Genomic DNA, 17,277 nt, shown 5'->3' with positions numbered 1-17,277 from the left:
GCAAGGCAGAATTATCATAGCACAAGATTAGTTCAGATATCATAAAGCACTGTTCCACTTCCAACAGCTCCCCACCAGGAAATCTCCACCCATCCCTGCAGTTAAGATGTGTATCTGTCTTGCAGTGTTAATTGTGCTGGCCTGCCACTTTGCTGTGGTTTATGTAGGCAGCCCAACTTAACAAACCTGGACAGCAAGGGCATTCCAGTGCTGGGCTGGATAGTCCAAAAACGAATAAATGTAACTCATGTAGCTCTGCCGAACCTGTGGTTTAAAGCTTCTAATTGCTAACTTTCATCTTTTACCAGCATAAATAATAAATGTGGCATGTTCCCCATTTTCCATCACCACCACATTATTAAAGCAATAAAACAATTTCAAAGGTGCGGTTATCATAAGCTAATGGCACCTCTAGGGGATTAGTAACACCCCAGGAGACTTCTTAGTCTTAAAAAACCCGATACCCTCTGTCAGTCTCTATTAGCTCAGTTGTGAGAGAGTGTGTGCACAGAGCTCCCTGCTAGTGCTATGCCACTTGGCACACAGGACAAGTTAAGTGACACAACTGCAGGCATAATTAGGTCAGGAGATGCTTCCAGGCAGACAATTAAATAAAAGAGGAGAACCCTGCGAGCACATGCAGCTCAGATTACGTCTAAAAGCAGGTAAGCCAGCTGCAGCTCTTCTCAGCCCAATTCAGAGCAAAGGCAGAGTCTCCTCTCCTACAGGAAGAAGAGGGGAGCAAGTGCAACCATGCAGAGCACGGCAGCGTGAATGCAAAGAACTCTCTTTGCCGGAGAGACTCTCCTCAAGACCTGGCTGGGAGGGAGGGAGTAGGTGCCCCTCTCAGAGCGCCATTCGCCTGCCTGGAAGCATCACTTCGTGGCATTTTGCAAGCCTACGCTGAGAACAGAGCTGTCGGTGAAGGTGAGTCTACTGCCTGCCACACCAAGTGATTTGGGAGCTCTTCCTACACATAACTCCTTTGTGGATGTTCCTCTCCTGCCTCCCCATACTCTCCGTAACCGTGGTGTGACGTCATCAGAAATGACTTTAGTTTTAGTATCTGCTGGGGCGTTAAGACCAAGCTATTTAGCACATCAAAACAACAGTATTAGCAAACAGACCTTCATTTAAGGTAATTATGCATCAAGGAGACTGCCTTATCTTTCATCTCCTGTTTATTTTGCTAACAGTCACCCAGATTCTTTAAGTAATACCTTCCCTGCTATCACTTATCAAAGCAATGATGGAGGAGGAAGACAGCTGAACGCACTAAACTCTAGCACAGCAAAAGCCTCACAGGTGGGAGGAGGGACAGCTGAATGAGGATGAGGGAGCAGTGCTGCCTGTCTTTGCCTTTGTCTGCAATGCTAAGCTGGAAGCCCTGATCCTACAGGACTTTGCACAGTCTGGAGCAGAAATGGGATTTGAAGGACATTTGTTGCACTCTGTCATGCCACAAAGCCTTCAGGTGATCACAGGCATTTGCTAACTGCTATTGCAAATGATCACAACAAATCTTCAGCTCCCACTGTGCCCAGTTTGCTCTCATCCTCAGCAAAGATAAAGGGGCAAGAGTGGGAGGATCTAAAGAATGGATGTAAGTCGAAGCAGAATGGTCTCAAAGATCAGTATCAGGCTAAGCAAGGTCTTTAGATACACATTTCCATCCTCCTCCACACGAAGGCTATATTCAAGGCCCCTGGCAGTCAGCAGAAGGCACTAGTTTGACCACTGCTTTAGCCACATCATCCAAAACGCCCACTGGCAACTGAGCTGCTTGATCCCATGCTCAGCTTGACAATAATAAAGGATGGAGGAATCTTAGGAACACTTGACTATCACTTTCCACCACAGAATGGCTGGGACGGGGGGATGTGAGTCAGGTCACAGTGATGGTGAAGCAAGGGAGTGCTTGAGTTTGGGGAGAAGTACTGCAACCTGGATAAGCTTTGTTGTGATTGCGGTGAGGGCTTAAGTGGTCAATAGGCTAGTTGTAGGTTAAAATCCTCTTACTGTGACTCATCGGGGGTTACACTACCTGGGCTCTGGTTCTCTAGTGCATTTAAAAGACAAAAGGCAATGAAATGCCTTGGGAGAACAAGATCTTGGAGGAAATTACACTGCAGTGCTCAAATTGCAAACCTCCCAGGAATAAGAGTGAATGGAAGATGTAGGATATGGCTATTGAAAAAGAAGAAAGAGCAGAGGAAAATGGAAGTATCTCTTGCTGAAAGCAATGATAGGACATGAAGTAGAAAGTAACATAACTGAGCTGTGTAGCTATCATTGCTTTACCAGCATGGAGCACAGCAAGCTAGCCCTAAGCTTCCTTCCTCTCTTCATTCCTCAGCCAGGTGAAGCTGTATGGACCAGCACTACCACTTCTCCAGCAGTCACTGGGATGCACTGGCTAGGCACTGGGCAGTTTTGCCATCTGCATGTCCTTCAGTGTCAGCCTTCTCATGTGCTTCAAAGAAGGTGAGCTTTAGAGCTGGCGTAGCCTAAGTTATTGGTACAGCCACAGCCTCCAACTTTTTCAAGACAGGTTGTGTAGTATTTGCCCTCAAAGCATCAAGGTCAAATTAAAAAAAAAAAAAATTTTAAGAGGATATCTGGATGAGATACAAGAATGCTGAAAAGGGAATGAGTCTTCATATGCTTTCACCCTGAATCCAACACATGCATAAAACAGTGGGCAGGAAACTAAGCTCTTTAAATTCATTCACCACCTCATTTCATTCTGTTGTCATAGTTCACATTCAGGTTTTGGGTATTTTTTAAATTCCTTTTATAGGCATATTTATAGTGTTATGTCCATGAAGACAGAGAGATCAAGAGAGACACAGAGACCAAGAGAGATTTTCTACCAGTTACAACTAAGCAATAGAAAATTTCTATTATACAGGCAGAAAATAGGGTGAAAATTAAATATCCAAAGGATCTTCAAACAGGAATCAATAGAGGTCTAGAAGTTACTGTAAGCTTATAGTTAGTAAAAATAAAACAGCTACAAAGAGGAAAGTCTTGTAGCATTCAGAAGTTAATACAACTGTGACTGATAAGCAGAACAATTGGGGGAGTTATGTTGGTTTTACAGTTTTTTCATGTGTGCCCGATGGAAACAGTAATTTAAATCCTTTTGGACATTGGCACAATCGTGCAGATGACAAAAGCATGAGCTATAAACAAAAGGCTGAAAGAAGTGAATGCATTGCTACAGAAGGACATCCAGGAATGTGTAATTCATTCTTAGACTAATACAAAGAGTAAATTGGGATACCAGAGCACTTTTCTGTCTCCACTAAATGGGGAGATTTAGAATGCACCTGGAGGAATAATACCAAAAAAAAGGACCTAGGTAGAGACTAGAAAGCAGCAAAATACAGAGATTTAATGTGGAAAAACTGTAAGTAAATCTGTCTAGGGAAAGCTAATCCAAAACACAGATGTTCTCCTGGAGAGAGAAATCTTAAAAGCAATCATGTTAAAGCAGACAAGGAATGACAACAGAGTTAATGGTAAGTCCCTGGTGCAACAGGCAGCGCAAATCAGGCTGGGGAGCCTGCTTGCGTGCGCTGACAGCCTACTGTTAGCCACTGCTCACCCTGCTTAGCGCTGCTGCAATCTCTGGCTCGGGAAACGCTAATTCTAGCGGTGCGATCAGCACAGAGATAACACAAAGAGGAGGCAACTCAAAGAAGGTACAACAGAACCATGACAAGCTCAGAGGAAGCAACTCATCTAATGCATACCAGCACTAGGCTAAGGGGTAAGATAAGCGATAAGCTCATTAATACTGAAACTGAAATATTAAGTGTTCCATCACACGGCAGATTCCAAAACCGAACAGAAACTGATCTGCAGATCTTGTCTGTGTCACGAAGTTCAAGGTGTGCCTTTTCGTTTTTGCATTCTGCTTCAAATGTCTTCTTAAAAACCTGCCCATGACTGACACACGGAACTATCCAAAGGCACTAACAGAAAAGGCTCTGCTGTGACTTTTTCTTAAGAAAACTGCTCTCTTCTTAAGAAAAAGTCACTGGGTTAAGGGTAATTAATGAAATGTTGAGATACAAACTCTCAGAAGTGTTATTCTATACTCAGAAAAGGAGATGTTAGCCTTTTCTGGGCAAACAGTCCACAGAGGACGGCCAGTGTTGGTGGCGACAAAGCTGGTGCTTTCCCACCACTGCTGCCGGCAGAACTGCAGAGGTGTGTGGCCACACAAGGGTTTGGGCACAAACACATTTCTTTGCCTGAGCGTGAGGTTTCTTGCCCCACACATTGTCTCCCACAGATCCTCTGCAGCCCAGCAATGAGAAGGTCATGTTGGGCAGCCATGTGCTGCTTCCTCCCCATCCACAAGACCAGCACTAACCAGCCCTGCTGCTTGCTTTATTTCCAGAGATGGATCAAATCCAATTTGGAAAGAAGCAGTTGTTGGAGGCACAGGACACTGAGGAGCCTTTTTTTCCACATTTTGTTTAGCAGACTGCCCGAGGTCTTCTGAGGCTTCCAGGGAGGGATGAAGAGGGATGTGCAAGGATGTAAAGTGATGCTGAGGGGTACCCACCCTCGCGGGTTCCCCCAAAGCTGCCTTTCCACAGCTGCTGAAGACCCACATTGCCATCTAGTGCCAGAGGAACACAAGGGCAGGCTCAAGCGCCGCCCCGGGCACCGAACCGGGGCTCCCGGGTAGGTGGCGGTGCCCTGCTCGCCCTGGAGGCGGTAACTAACTCCTTGCAAGCCAAAGCCCTAAGACGGGACAATAAATCCGGCAAAGCCCAGCGAGTCATGTGCAACCCTGCCATAGATCCTCCTTTGCCCCACAGCAATGCAAGAAATACATGGAGGTGCTGGTCCAGAGGAGGGCAATGAAGCTGGTGAAGGGTCTGAAGAACAGGTCTGGTAAGGAGCAGCTGGTGGAACTGGGGGTGTTTGGTCTGGAGAAAGGAAGGCTCAGAGGCAAAGTTCTCACTCTACCCTGAAAGGAGACAGTAGTGAGGTAGGTTTTGGTCTCTTCTCCCTAGTAACAGGTGCTACAGGACAAGAGGAAATGGCCTCAGGTTGTACCAGGTGAGGTTTAGGTTGGATCTTAGAAGAAACTTCTTCATTGAAAGGGTTCTCAAACACTGGAATAGGCTCCCCAGGGAGGTGGTTAAATCCCCAGCCTTGAAGGCCTTTAAAAGTCGTGGTGCTAAAGCATGCAGTTCAGTACCAGACCTGCTAGAGTTAGATAATGGTAGGCCTCCATGATCTTAAAGGTCTTTTCCATCTGAAACAATGCTGTGATTCTATGTTGGAGGGCCTAAGAGACATGCAAATCGCTTTGCTTAGGCTCAGAAGAGTAGAGTCACGAATGATCTTGCCCTGTAAACGATGCAGCTAAAGAAAGGTTCAGCAGTGACTGTTATACAATATTATATATTCCCATGCTGATACACCTCCTACCTACTCCACCTTCAGCCTGGCTGCATGGTTCTGTTGTGCCCCAGAGGCTGGGCAGGGTTGGGTGGGGTGCAGGCTTACTGCCCACCAGAGTGTTGTGATATTGCAAAGGGGCTTCAGAATCATGAATGGTTTATCTTGGAAGTGACCTCAAAGGTCATCCAGTTCCAATCCCCTCCCACTAGAACAGGTTGCTCAAGGCCTCATCCAACCTGGCCTTGAACACCTCCAGAAGGAGAGCAGCCACAACCTCCCTGGGCATCCTGTTCCAGTTCTCACCACCCTCACTGCAAAGAACCCTTTCCTAACATCTAGTTTGAATCTCCCCTCTTCCAGTATAAACCCATTACCCCTTGTCCTTGTCAATAGTCCCTCCCTAGCCTTCCTGTAGGCCCCCTTCAGATACTATAAGGTCTCCTTGAAGCCTTCTCTTCTCCAGGTTGAAGAGGCCAAACTCTTGTAGACTGTCCTCATAGCAGAGCTGCTTCAGCCTTCTGAGCATCTTTGTGGCCCTCCTCTGGACTTGCTCCAACAGTTCCATGTCCTTCCTGTGCTGGGGGCTCCAGAATTGCACACAGTACTCCAGGTGGAGTACTCTAACAAGAGCAAAGGGGCAGAATCCCCTCCCTTGCCCTGCTGGTCACACTGCTCTCGCTGCAGGCCAGGATATGGTTGCTGCCTAGGCTGCATGTGTACACTGCTGGCTCATGTTGAGCTTTTCATCAACCCAGACCCCCAGGTCCTTCTCCTCAAGGCTGCTCACAGCCATTCAGCACCCAACCTGGAGTTGTGCTTGGGATTGTGCCTATGCAGATGCAGGGCCTTATATTTGGCCTTGTTGAATTTCATGAGGTTGGCCTGGGCCCACCTCTCCAGTGTGTCCAGGTCCCTCTGGATGGCATCCCTGCCCTCTAACAAGTTGACTGTGCCACACAGCTTGGTGTCATCTGCAAAGCTGCTGTGGGTGCACTTGATTCCTCTGTCCATATTACTGACAAAGATGTTAAACAGTACTGGTCCCAGCACTGAGCAGGTATTGGTCAGGTATGAATAACTGTGACAGTTCCAATGACAACAGGGGTGTCAGTCTTCTTGTCCTTGCCAGGATCCAGCTAGGGTAGCTCAACTCTGGCAGCTGTGGTTTCCCTAAAGGGAAAGGGTAGGGTGAAGGAGCAAGGCTCAACAAGTTGGGTCCTGCCCTCATTCTTGCTGTAGATGCTACATGTTGGTCCTGGCGGCATGCTACTGTTCCTGTGTGGTCTGGAACAGCTGTTGCTTTCCACCCAGAGGTGCTCACATTACAGTAGTAAATGTCTACCTTGGAAAGAATAGCTCATAATTACAGTATTTTCTGTGGCATCTTTTCATGCCAAGCACCTTTATATACACAAAGAAAGGCAGGTATTAAATATCTTTGATGGGACTCCCCACCATAAGATTGAACTGTTAAGTGTTCTGTGTGCTGCAAGAACACTTAGAAGCCTCAGGTGAAAAAGGGGCTTGGCTGTGCTCAGTGGAGTATATATGTTTAGTAAAACTCAGCCTTGTCTGCACAGGGCTGGCAATCTAATGGGGACAGGAAAGAGGAGTGAGCAAGCAAAATGATTTGCTCTACATCACAAGGCAGTTCAGTAGCTGACCCAGGTCTCCCAGATTCTGGCTTGCCAGCCAGTCTTTTCAATTAAATGTTCTACATGGTGGAGTTGGTTTACTTTTCAAGACTGTGGTTATGCCCTTGTAACAAAGGACTCCAGGAAGAAAACAGACCCTTCATGGTTTCATGGGCTCATTGATAGAAGAGAAACCCTGCTCATTTGCCTTCCTTTCTCATGGCATGAGTGGGAATTTTGAGCACCACTTGGCAAAGATGCTGAGAGCTGGCACACTTGCCTGGAACAATTCATTAGTGGATCCTGAAAACTATACTGAGCAACTTGAGGACAGAGGGCAATTATTAAACTTTGACAGTGAAGTGGCAAACCATGACCTACAAGAGATAGTGGATTTCTAGCAGTGTAGGTACAACTGACCTTTGTCATAGCAAAGACGAAATGCAGAGTAAGGTCAATCTGCTCTTGCTGCTGAAAGGTGGCTGGAAGGGGTAAAGCTTGAGGGCAAGCATCCTGCTTGCATATCTCAGTCTTCTGTCAGGAGATCTCATAAAGAGGAAGTTACTTGGAAGCACCAACCAATTGTGATCAACTCCTCAAACCTCACTCAAACGTACATGCTCTGAAGGTCGCTCATGGGGCAGTGGGCAGCAAATGTGCTGCTTTGGTAGCTGAAAGCTTGCATTTGTTCAAAGGATTGGAAAAACATTTCATCTACAGCCCCTGAAACTGCTGCTGCCTGGCAAGCCAACATCCACTGGATGAAACTGAGGCTTGTAAGCAGAACATCCTTTTAGAGAGGCAACCAACATCTTAGAGAGTCACTACTACTACCAATATGTCAGTGAGATCTTTTTTAGGACCACTGTGTCATAACAGATCCAAGATCCCCATTTTGTCTTGAAAAGAGGCAAGGCATAGTTAAAAAATACTATCTTCATTACATTTACACTCAGTTTCTGCACAAGGTTTTAAATTGTGGCTCTTTGAAGCAATTCAAGGACTAGCTGCTTCTTCAGTGTAATTCTCCTTAAGCCCATGCATTTACACTGGGTGTGAATTTTGTCCATAAGGTTTGTGATTCTCAGGCAGAGGCTTATTGACAAGCACTGTGCTGAAGATATTTACATTCAGCAAGGCTCATAAGCCACTGAACATCTGTTCTCTCGTTAGCAACCTCCTCAGCATTTGCCCTGTAGGCAATAATCTACAGGACAAGTTTCCCAGCACCTAAACTACTGTAGGATAATTCTTTAACTAAATGGAAAGCAAAGCCTGAGGCCCTGGGAATTCGCTTTTGTACAATAATCTTTTGTGTGCATACAGTGGAAACCAGAGGATTATGGAGTCAAATCATGAGAATTCAGGTCAAGTGAGATTTGGGGGAGGGGGAAGTGTTGGAGAAGATGACAGAAGCACCAGTGGGAAGGTAGTGATCCCAGAGGAGGTAACGTGACGCTTGCAGATAAGCCTGTTCTGTTGTCATGGTTTAATTTTACACATCAATATTAAAATTTCTGAGCATCACTGAACATCAGCTCCTCCTTTACTGCATGTGTTGGGTTTTTTCCTTCTTTAGCAGCTGGATTATGTTGGAGTATACCCATCTTAGTTATTTTCTTCTACCATGCCTCTATTTCCTAGCTCTTTAATAATTGTTTGCAGTCAGAGAGTTTGCGTGTTTAAACCTCCTTTCTCCATTCAGCTCCCTGTTATTTTTGTCATTCTTGCATGCTTAGCCTGGATCAAGGATCCAAGACAAAGCCATTTATTTATCTCCCCTGGACATTTGCTTAGTGGAAGGATGGAAATGTCATTGAAGGAAAGCACTATGAAAAATGTGATGCTGCTTTTTCTCTTTCTGGCAAGCGATTGATCTGGATATTCAGACCAGCTCTCAGAAACTGTATTCAAATGCAGACAGACCTAGCTAAAACAAATCAACTATTTAAGGTGGTTGTGGCTGGTGAAGCCTGCTAAGCTGATGGGGAGGATGTGCTGTTGGGTAGCAACTGCTGAAAAACTAGTTGAATGGAAGATGTTAAATTAGACATAAGTCTAGGCAAAGGAGAAAACAACATAAAGGAAAACTTGCATGTCTGCTGCAAAACTGAGCAGCTCTGCAGCTCATCTGAGTGTCAGGATTTTCTTTATCACTTTAAGGGGATAGGTAAGGTGGCAGAAAGGTTATGTTCTACCTGTGGTACAGAATCCTGTCTCAATTTCCATGTATTAGACCTAGAACAAAATGCTACTTTTACTGCTTTGGTGGAGTGTAATGTGCTAAGGAAGTCAGGAGTAAGCCTTTGCAGAAAGGAGCTGCACTTTCTGCTCTTCAGTGCTACTGCGAACAAGAGTTTGAATCTGTAGGTATTTGGACCATGAAAGTGCAACAGGCTAGGAAATGAAGATTAATTTTTTTTGTTGGTGTGTGTTATAGCATTTTTTCCTCTTCCAAGAGTGTATGAGTCTGCCTGGATGGGAAATCTTCATTCTATGAGAGTCGTGTGTGATTTTATCTATCAATTTGTTCTACTTGCTGTACCATGCATTTACTCACTGTCATGATATTTGTGTTAGTGCTCTGCCCTAAGTCAGCTCTACACACAGGCTGTGTCACTTAAGAAGGAGAGAAGCATTTTGCTTCCTAGTCATCTTCTGCAGGAGAATATAAACTTGAGGCCTCTGACAGGCAAATACAAACATGTATCATTAGTGCTTGTTTTGGCTGAGAAAATGATCAACTCCCAGTCTGAAAAAGAATGTATGTTATTGTCCTAAGGAATGACACAGTCTTGATTGTTGCACAGTCATATATGTGTCAAATGTTCCTTGGCCATAGAAAGTTGTCCAAGGACATAGAAAGTTGTCCGATGGGCTGCCTGGGGAGGTGGTGGAGTCGCCGTCCCTGGGACTGTTCAAGGCAAGATTGGACGTGGCACTTGGTGCCATGGTCTAGCCTTGAGCTCTGTGGTAAAGGGTTGGACTTGATGATCTGTGAGGTCTCTTCCAACCCTGATGATACTGTGATAATTCAGTCTTCCTCTGTGTGTGTTACTGAAGCCCTGAGCTACGTGTCTATGTACTGTTTTTCTCAACAGCTTTGAGAGAGTCTGTGTTCTTACTCTTTTCCTTTTGCATCACATTTTCACTTGGTTACCTCATGTTCCAGATGAGCACAGACTGCATGATGGGTCAGGAAGGAAGGCGGGAGGGATGCTCGAAGTCTTTGTGGGAAGTAGCCTACAGTCTGGACATCATATTCAAAAGTGTGGTACAAAGTGCAGATGTTATGGGTTGTATTAGCTTGGTCTGCAGGAAACTACATCCTGTATTGGATGAAATGGTTTGACCTCTTCTATTGAAATGCTAATGTTTGACTACTTCCTCCAGCAAAGTGAGTCTCATTATTTCTCATTGAGCCTACAACCACCCTTCCTCCAATCTATGCCACCCTGACCCTAGAGTTTTTGCTTTTCAAATATGCACTTAAAATTTGTCTGTGATCTGATTGTTTTATGAGGTGATATCATGAAGCACAAGTATGTGTTCCAGCTGTGTTAGTGACCTTGCCTATAAACCAAGCAGGTTGGCTAAGCACACTCTTGCCCTCCTGTTTAATTTGACTCAAGACAAGAAGATGCAGTGATCCAGAGTGCAAAAGTGAAAGAGAGTGAAAAATCCAGGTTAGACCCTGGAAGAAAGAGACTCTAAGTGAAATTGACTTCTTATCTCTTCGTGTCTTCATGTTGACACTACATTAGGAAAGCTGACATCAGATATCCCCAGAGGCCCAAATCCAATTTTGAATCAAATGTAAAAGACCAGCTTGTAAAGGCCAAGAATGAATTGGTTCTGCCAGAAGAAAAATTAGCACAGAAACAAGCTTATTTCCAGAGAATCTACTGAAATAACTACATGATGCCTTAATAGGCATTGTCCTTGTCTGTTTGGCTTTTGTTGTTGTTGTTGTCTTTGTGATATTTGTTTTGTGTGTGTGTGTAAATTCAGGTTTTGAAATGACCAATCTGTATAAGGAACACATCCATCTACAGATTTGTTGCATGCTGTAATCTGTAGTCAAGATTACTTCAGTTAGCATTGAGATGGGCTGCCCTTTTTGTTCTGAGTCTGTTTTAACACTAATCCCTGTACAAATACTTACAAAGCTAAACAGATAAATGTCTCTCCTGCTTGTTTCCACTTCCATCTGTGAGAAGCTGCAGAGATTTTGGGCCATTTAGCTGTCATGCTGTCTCTTAGTGCCAAGTTCTCATATTGCTGCAGTTCTAGGCCATTTGATGTTGCAGGAGAAGATTTAGGTCAGTGTTTTTTCAACCTGTTTTGATTTGTGAACCCCTAAAAAAATTTCCAACAGCAGTACAGACTCCTTTAGGAATTTCACATATGTAGCTTGCTGTCTGGCACATGAATTTGCTTTTTGTCAATCATTTTCTGCAGACTCCTTAGAAGTTTTCCATGGAGTTGCCAGGCTCTGCAGACCATAAGCTGGAAAGCAATGATTTAGGTGAGTTCTTGAGGATGACTTCTCCATGTACACACTGCTGCAAAGGATGAGAATGCCATAAACCAAGTAACATCAAGGGCAATGTTTTGGGGCTATTGTGACTTTCAGTACTTTAGTGTGTCAAACCTGAATGCAGGGTGTTAAAACAAACAGTGTTCACACATATGCAAAAAATACTTGGAGATGGTGTACCAACAGCCTCCATGTTGTCACACTCTTTCAGCAGCTCTGCATGCTGAGCTGTGGATGTTCCAACACCTACATAAATCATAACCTCCAGAGCTTTAGCTATCAAATGATACATGCTTTTTGGCTTCCCAAAGCCTTGCCCAAATAAGGATCTGTAACATGATTTCATTTGGTTGAGTTCAGAGCATTGATTTATGCACTATTCCATAAGAACTACTACCTCTTTCAAAGCCATGAAACTCTTTCTCCTGGCTGACAGGCTGCTAACAGTAAGCATCATCCTTTCCATGGCAGGCTGAGCTCCATAGACTTCCAGCCCCACTATTTATACAACAGCAGAGTATTGCACCTTCTCCCACTCACCACTTTGCTGTTGGTGGACAGGAGGACTTTCAGCTTACAAGTGAGGAAAGACTGGTGTTGATTACTTGCACTGCTATAGCACTTGCATGCCTGAAGTATTGACCAGGTCTCTACTATATGAGGCTCAGTGCATGTGTGAAAACAGGAAGAAGGTTTACACCCCAAAGATCACCCAAGCCAAGCACACGACAGGAGCTAACAGGTGTACATCAGGGAGAGGCAGATGGAACAGTGTAAGCAAAAACTAAGATAAAGTTAGTGTATTAGCTTATGTTCTTGACATTCCATCTAGTCACCTGGTGATAGATGCTTTGGTAGGTAACACAGGAAAAACCACTTGGAATGATGCCAATGAGCTGATTTCCATAGCTGTTACAGAACACTCCTGTAATGGGGGAATGGCACTTTGAGGAGAAAAAAGCATACTGTAGTTGCCATAAAGTGTAACAAATAGGTGCTAGAGACTGGCAGTGGTGAGCTCTGACTCTCACAAGTGTATTTCAGATTACAGGCTGAATGAACATAGGTTAAAATCAGTCTTGGAAATGAAGCAAATAGCTATTTCCTTGCTGCAGCAGAGAAAGGTGAATCAAAGGAGGGATGTAAATAGAAAGTGATCTGGTCAAAGCAGGCACTGGTTAGGAAAAAGAACAGAGAAACATATCAAATGACAAAACTAGGAGAGAGTGATGCAGCAGTGGAGATGCAAAGCTAAGAGAACGTAGTGAGGAGTTCTAGCTTCATGGATGGAGAGAAAAGCTTATTTATCTGTTCTGTTAGGCAGGAAGAAACTATAAATGTGTACATTTTTTGACCAAGAGGGCCCAGAATGAGGTTCAAGGTGAATATGACATCTGACTTGGATTTCCTCTTCTCTTTGACTTGGCATCTATTGTAAACCTGCTGTTACCTAGGCCGAGACTGATCCCAAGGTCATTGTTTTGATTCTACTCTCATCCCTCCTGCTAAGAGGTTTATAGAGCTTGGTGTTCTCTATAATGAAAGTATAGTGCCCATCAGCTGATACTTACAGATTTTCAATTTTCTTTTTGGCCTCCTAAGGCTTTAATATGAAACCTTCCATCTCACTGTCCATCAGAACTACTGCTCCTGAATTATGACTGATTTCCTCATAATACCCACAGCAGGGATTTTTAATAAATCAAATAAAAAAGATTAAAAATTGCTGCCCCACCCCCCAGGCTTGATGGATCTGACTCCCTGACAATAATATGCCAGACAAGATGTTATGGGACCTTTTGTTTTTGTACAGGTTGTTGAAGACAGAATCGTTTCTTTCTCAGGAGGCAATTCTGTATAAACCAGGTTAGTGTGTAAGCCTGCATCTCCAGAGGTAATGCAAAGCAAAACCAAGTGTCTGTAGAATATGACATTGACAGAAAGCAAGAAGCAAGTTAAAATACTCCATTAATCCCACTGTTTAGTCTGAAGATGATGCAGTTTAGGGCATGCTATCATTTACAAAAGCAATGGCTATACTTCCAGGTATGTGCTACAGGTGATATCTAATCCTTATCTACTCAGCTCTGATTCGGTGCCTACACCAGTCAATTCACAGATCATTACACTGTACAATATGGAAAATAATCTCATTAAGCATCTTGACTGTATGTTGCTTAGCCTGATCTATCAGATTGTGATTTAAGGGCCTGCCTCACCAGCTTGGGAGGAAGAACTGTACTCCGCTCATCATTCTTGTTTCTTTCAGTTACCTTTTCTGCCTCTGCATTCCCTTTCTCCATATCTAACTTGAACATGAGATATGTTGGAAAGGGATTCATTTCTCTTGTACCAGGGACAGTATTTCCTGGGCTTGTTGTATAGCACACCTACAAGCTGCTACAAATATGCTCAGCTGCAAGGGGATCTGCAAGGCAGAGTACATGGATAGGTGAGCTGCTTCCCTCTGAACTCCATCAGAAGTGTGGTCTCTTTCCCTCCCAACAAGACCTGAAAACTTTCAGCACCTCCCTCCAGAAAGAAAAACTAGAGAAGCCTCCCCTCTAGAGTCCATTGCTATGGATCCCTGCATAGTCACAGAAGTCAGTCCCAGTGTTCAAGGACCTGGTTCATTAATTCATTGTGCTTCCACAGCAATTCCAAGTTTTGCCTGGTCTAGACATGATTGTATCTTCAGCTGATGCAAAGTTGATTGTCAGTGACTACAGTGGTACTCCACTGGTATAAAGAGAGAATTTACTGAGGCACTTTTCTGGAATAGCAAGCATCTCTTCTGCAGTATTAATTGACAGCCCAAATAACAGATAAAGTATTTTTTTCATTCTGACAACATCCACTGATGCTCTGGATTAATTATATTGGGTTTCACAACCAGAGTTGTCTTTTGTTGCTAATCTCAAAGTAAGAAAAGTAAACTTGTGTTTTGAAATGAAGGGACAAAGTAAGCATATATTAGGGATTTGGGTTTTTACTTTTGGAGCCTTATAGAAATGTTCTACTTAAATAATTACCCAGCAGAGATTTTACTCTCAAGCAGCAGATGACCAGGCTCTCTTTCAGTAATATTTCTAATGCAGTGGGTGAAGGCGACACAATAGCTGGACTCTGTGATTATTTTAATGGCTGCATAGATAAAAGAAAACTGATAGCAGTGAAATGTGGAAAAATATATTGTGTTATATATATATTATTATATTACTTCTCAGCAATTTTCTATTGCTCTTGCTCCTTTGTCTGGTAACAGTGATTAGATCGATTTTTCTCATGTAGTAAATAGACTTCCCTAAGAGTAAAGTGGTTGCTTGTTCAAATCAAGGTTTCTGTTTTAAGTGATAGATCTCTATTTTCTGAGGTGGTGAAACTTCTCGTCTGCTATAATGACATTTGCAGACATCCTACTTGGGGCTGACATTCCCTGCAGACCTGTAGAAAACCTGGTGACACTTCTAACCATCTTCACTTCAGCTTTTCTGCTTAATTTTAGTTCTTGTGTCCTGGTTTCTGCCCTTATTCATAAGCTGGTTGAAGCTACATACAGCTGTCACTGCATTTGTAATTTATTCCCTCCCCAGGGTCTTCTTCTTTCAAGACGGAGATGGATTTATTTCTCCACTCAGCCACTCTTAAAGCTCTTTTCCAAGAGATGGGTCCTATCTGAACTCAGCAGAGAATGTGCACAACACTAATTGTAGAACCAGTCAGCACTGTTTCTGACTTTGAGAGAGACTCACAAGTGAACAGCTGAGAAATTTCATTCTACACACTGGTGCCTTTGGCTCAGGCTGGAAGGGCACATCACTCACAAGCTACAGTGTGGACAGTCGTTATGTCCTTGCTGTGGATAATTGACACATTTTTACTTTCCAGCGGTGTTAATTTGGCACCCCCTGGAGGAAATATGTTTGAAAACACTGAAAGGAAAGAAATCTTTTAAATATGCTCCTTGATGCAATTGATTCTTTAACTAGAGTGTAAATTTTCCCAATTATCTCTGGAGAGGGAGTCTATGCAGAAATATTCACGTAATTTTTCTGTAGGCAATTTCTCATCCTGAGATAATACATCCCATTTATTTTTTTCCCTCAGACTAAACATGTCAATCTATGACTGTGACTGGGGAAGTGCTGGAGAATGTCTCTCACATCATGAATAAAATGTTAAATGGAGAACTTGGAATGTCACCTCTAAATGTCAAGAAGAGCCATCAAAGGGGTCTGCTTGAGTCTGGTCCAAGGTATGTAAGAATCACTACACATACTGACTCCCACAGCTAGGGTGAGCTTATGCCAGGCAAAATGAGGGGAAGACTTTACTGTAGGGCTGTGCCCAGATCTAGAAACCAAACCAAACCCACATCTTAGAAAGTTTAAAGCTATTAGAAATACTTCCATTGTGCTAACCAAGTGGAACTGCTTTCATTATTAGACAGAAAGGGCCATGTGATGGACTTGCAAGCAACCTACCCAGTTTGATGCTCAGAAACTTAAAGGCAAAGGGCAACATTTTGAAGTGCTTTGCCTCACCTGGCTGCAAGAACAGAAGGATGTAAATAATGCCAAGATGTGTATTTGAACAGCTTTAAAATTCTATTTGAATGTAACAAACTCATCAGATGTGATTTCTAAGAAAAGAAAAGAAATGTCACCCAGATTTAAAAAATAATATTGTTTGTTATCTCTCTTTGGGAAACATCTGGCTGGGTTTACAAAGGGGTTTCAGAAAGATCTGGGAATGTTGTCTAGCAGTGCTCCATCCAGTGAAGGTGAAGTGTGATTAATAATGGCTGACTTTCTGATCTGTGTTTGTCAGCTGGGCACAGAGCAGTCTCTTCTTCACTCCTCCTGTCCTGGTAACAAATCTCAGGCATGGTCCCTGCTGACAGGACCTTCTTCTTGGGAACTGTATTGTTTCATTAGCTTCTGCATGCGTGACTTTGGTGTGTTGGGTTGGTTTGTTTTCCCAGGAGGGCCTCTGAATTTCCTGGGGAGTCCTTCCTTTGGACATATTTAAGCTCATTACTGTTTAGCCTTGTAACTTGTGGGTAATTCAAAGGCTTTGCAATGGACTAATAAGAGAGAGTGTCACAACACAGGAACTGCCATGCTAGTTTCCCCTAGATTAAAAGTTTCCCAAACACTAGCAGTGATCAGTAATGGATGTCTGGATAAACAGCACAAGAAAAAGGACACAAAGGATCCCCTTCCTGTTTCCTCCTCTTATGATGTCTCTGTCTGTCTTCCTTTCTCTACCACATAATGAGGAAGAGATCTAGAGCTGGCTGCCTGACTCAGAAGGCCCTCAGTGTTAATAGTGCAGCCTCATTTACAGCATGGCAGGAACACAGATTATCTGCAGGACTGGGATATCAGTATTTGGAAAAATGCTAGACCAAAAAGCTGTCCTTGGTATATTATCTTCTGCACTACAAAGTTGTTTTTCCTTACCCACAGACAAGCAGTCAGCAGTAGGAAACCACAGCTGAAGATGGCTGTATGACAACATTACTCTTGCTGGCTTAGGATGATCTTTAAATGCTTTATTTTCCATGCAGTACTCATAATTATTAGTTTAATCACGAAACATGTTTTTCATGTTGCACATGCCAGATCTGATGTCAAGACTTTAATATTACTTGCACCAGAGGTGAAAAAA

At 43.5% G+C, this 17,277-nt stretch overlaps 1 long non-coding RNA gene across 2 annotated transcripts; it reads left to right on the top strand.

Annotated features, from left to right (window-relative positions):
• The first annotated feature begins 634 nt into the window (after positions 1-634).
• Positions 635-16,287, top strand: LOC135188731 (uncharacterized). Of its 2 annotated transcripts, XR_010307807.1 has the most exons (6): positions 635-927; positions 2,357-2,484; positions 11,526-11,592; positions 13,418-13,470; positions 15,712-15,859; positions 16,051-16,287. It is a non-coding gene; the product is annotated as an uncharacterized LOC135188731 (long non-coding RNA). The 2 variants fall into 2 exon arrangements; XR_010307806.1 differs by lacking the exon at positions 13,418-13,470 and having other exon boundaries at positions 638-927.
• Positions 16,288-17,277: the final 990 nt, after the last annotated feature.

Source organism: Pogoniulus pusillus, chromosome 30 (assembly GCF_015220805.1).
Source record: "Pogoniulus pusillus isolate bPogPus1 chromosome 30, bPogPus1.pri, whole genome shotgun sequence".
Classification (NCBI taxonomy): Eukaryota; Metazoa; Chordata; class Aves; order Piciformes; family Lybiidae; genus Pogoniulus; species Pogoniulus pusillus.
The sequence above is the reverse complement of the archived record's forward strand: the minus strand, read 5'-3'. Positions and strand labels throughout refer to the sequence as shown.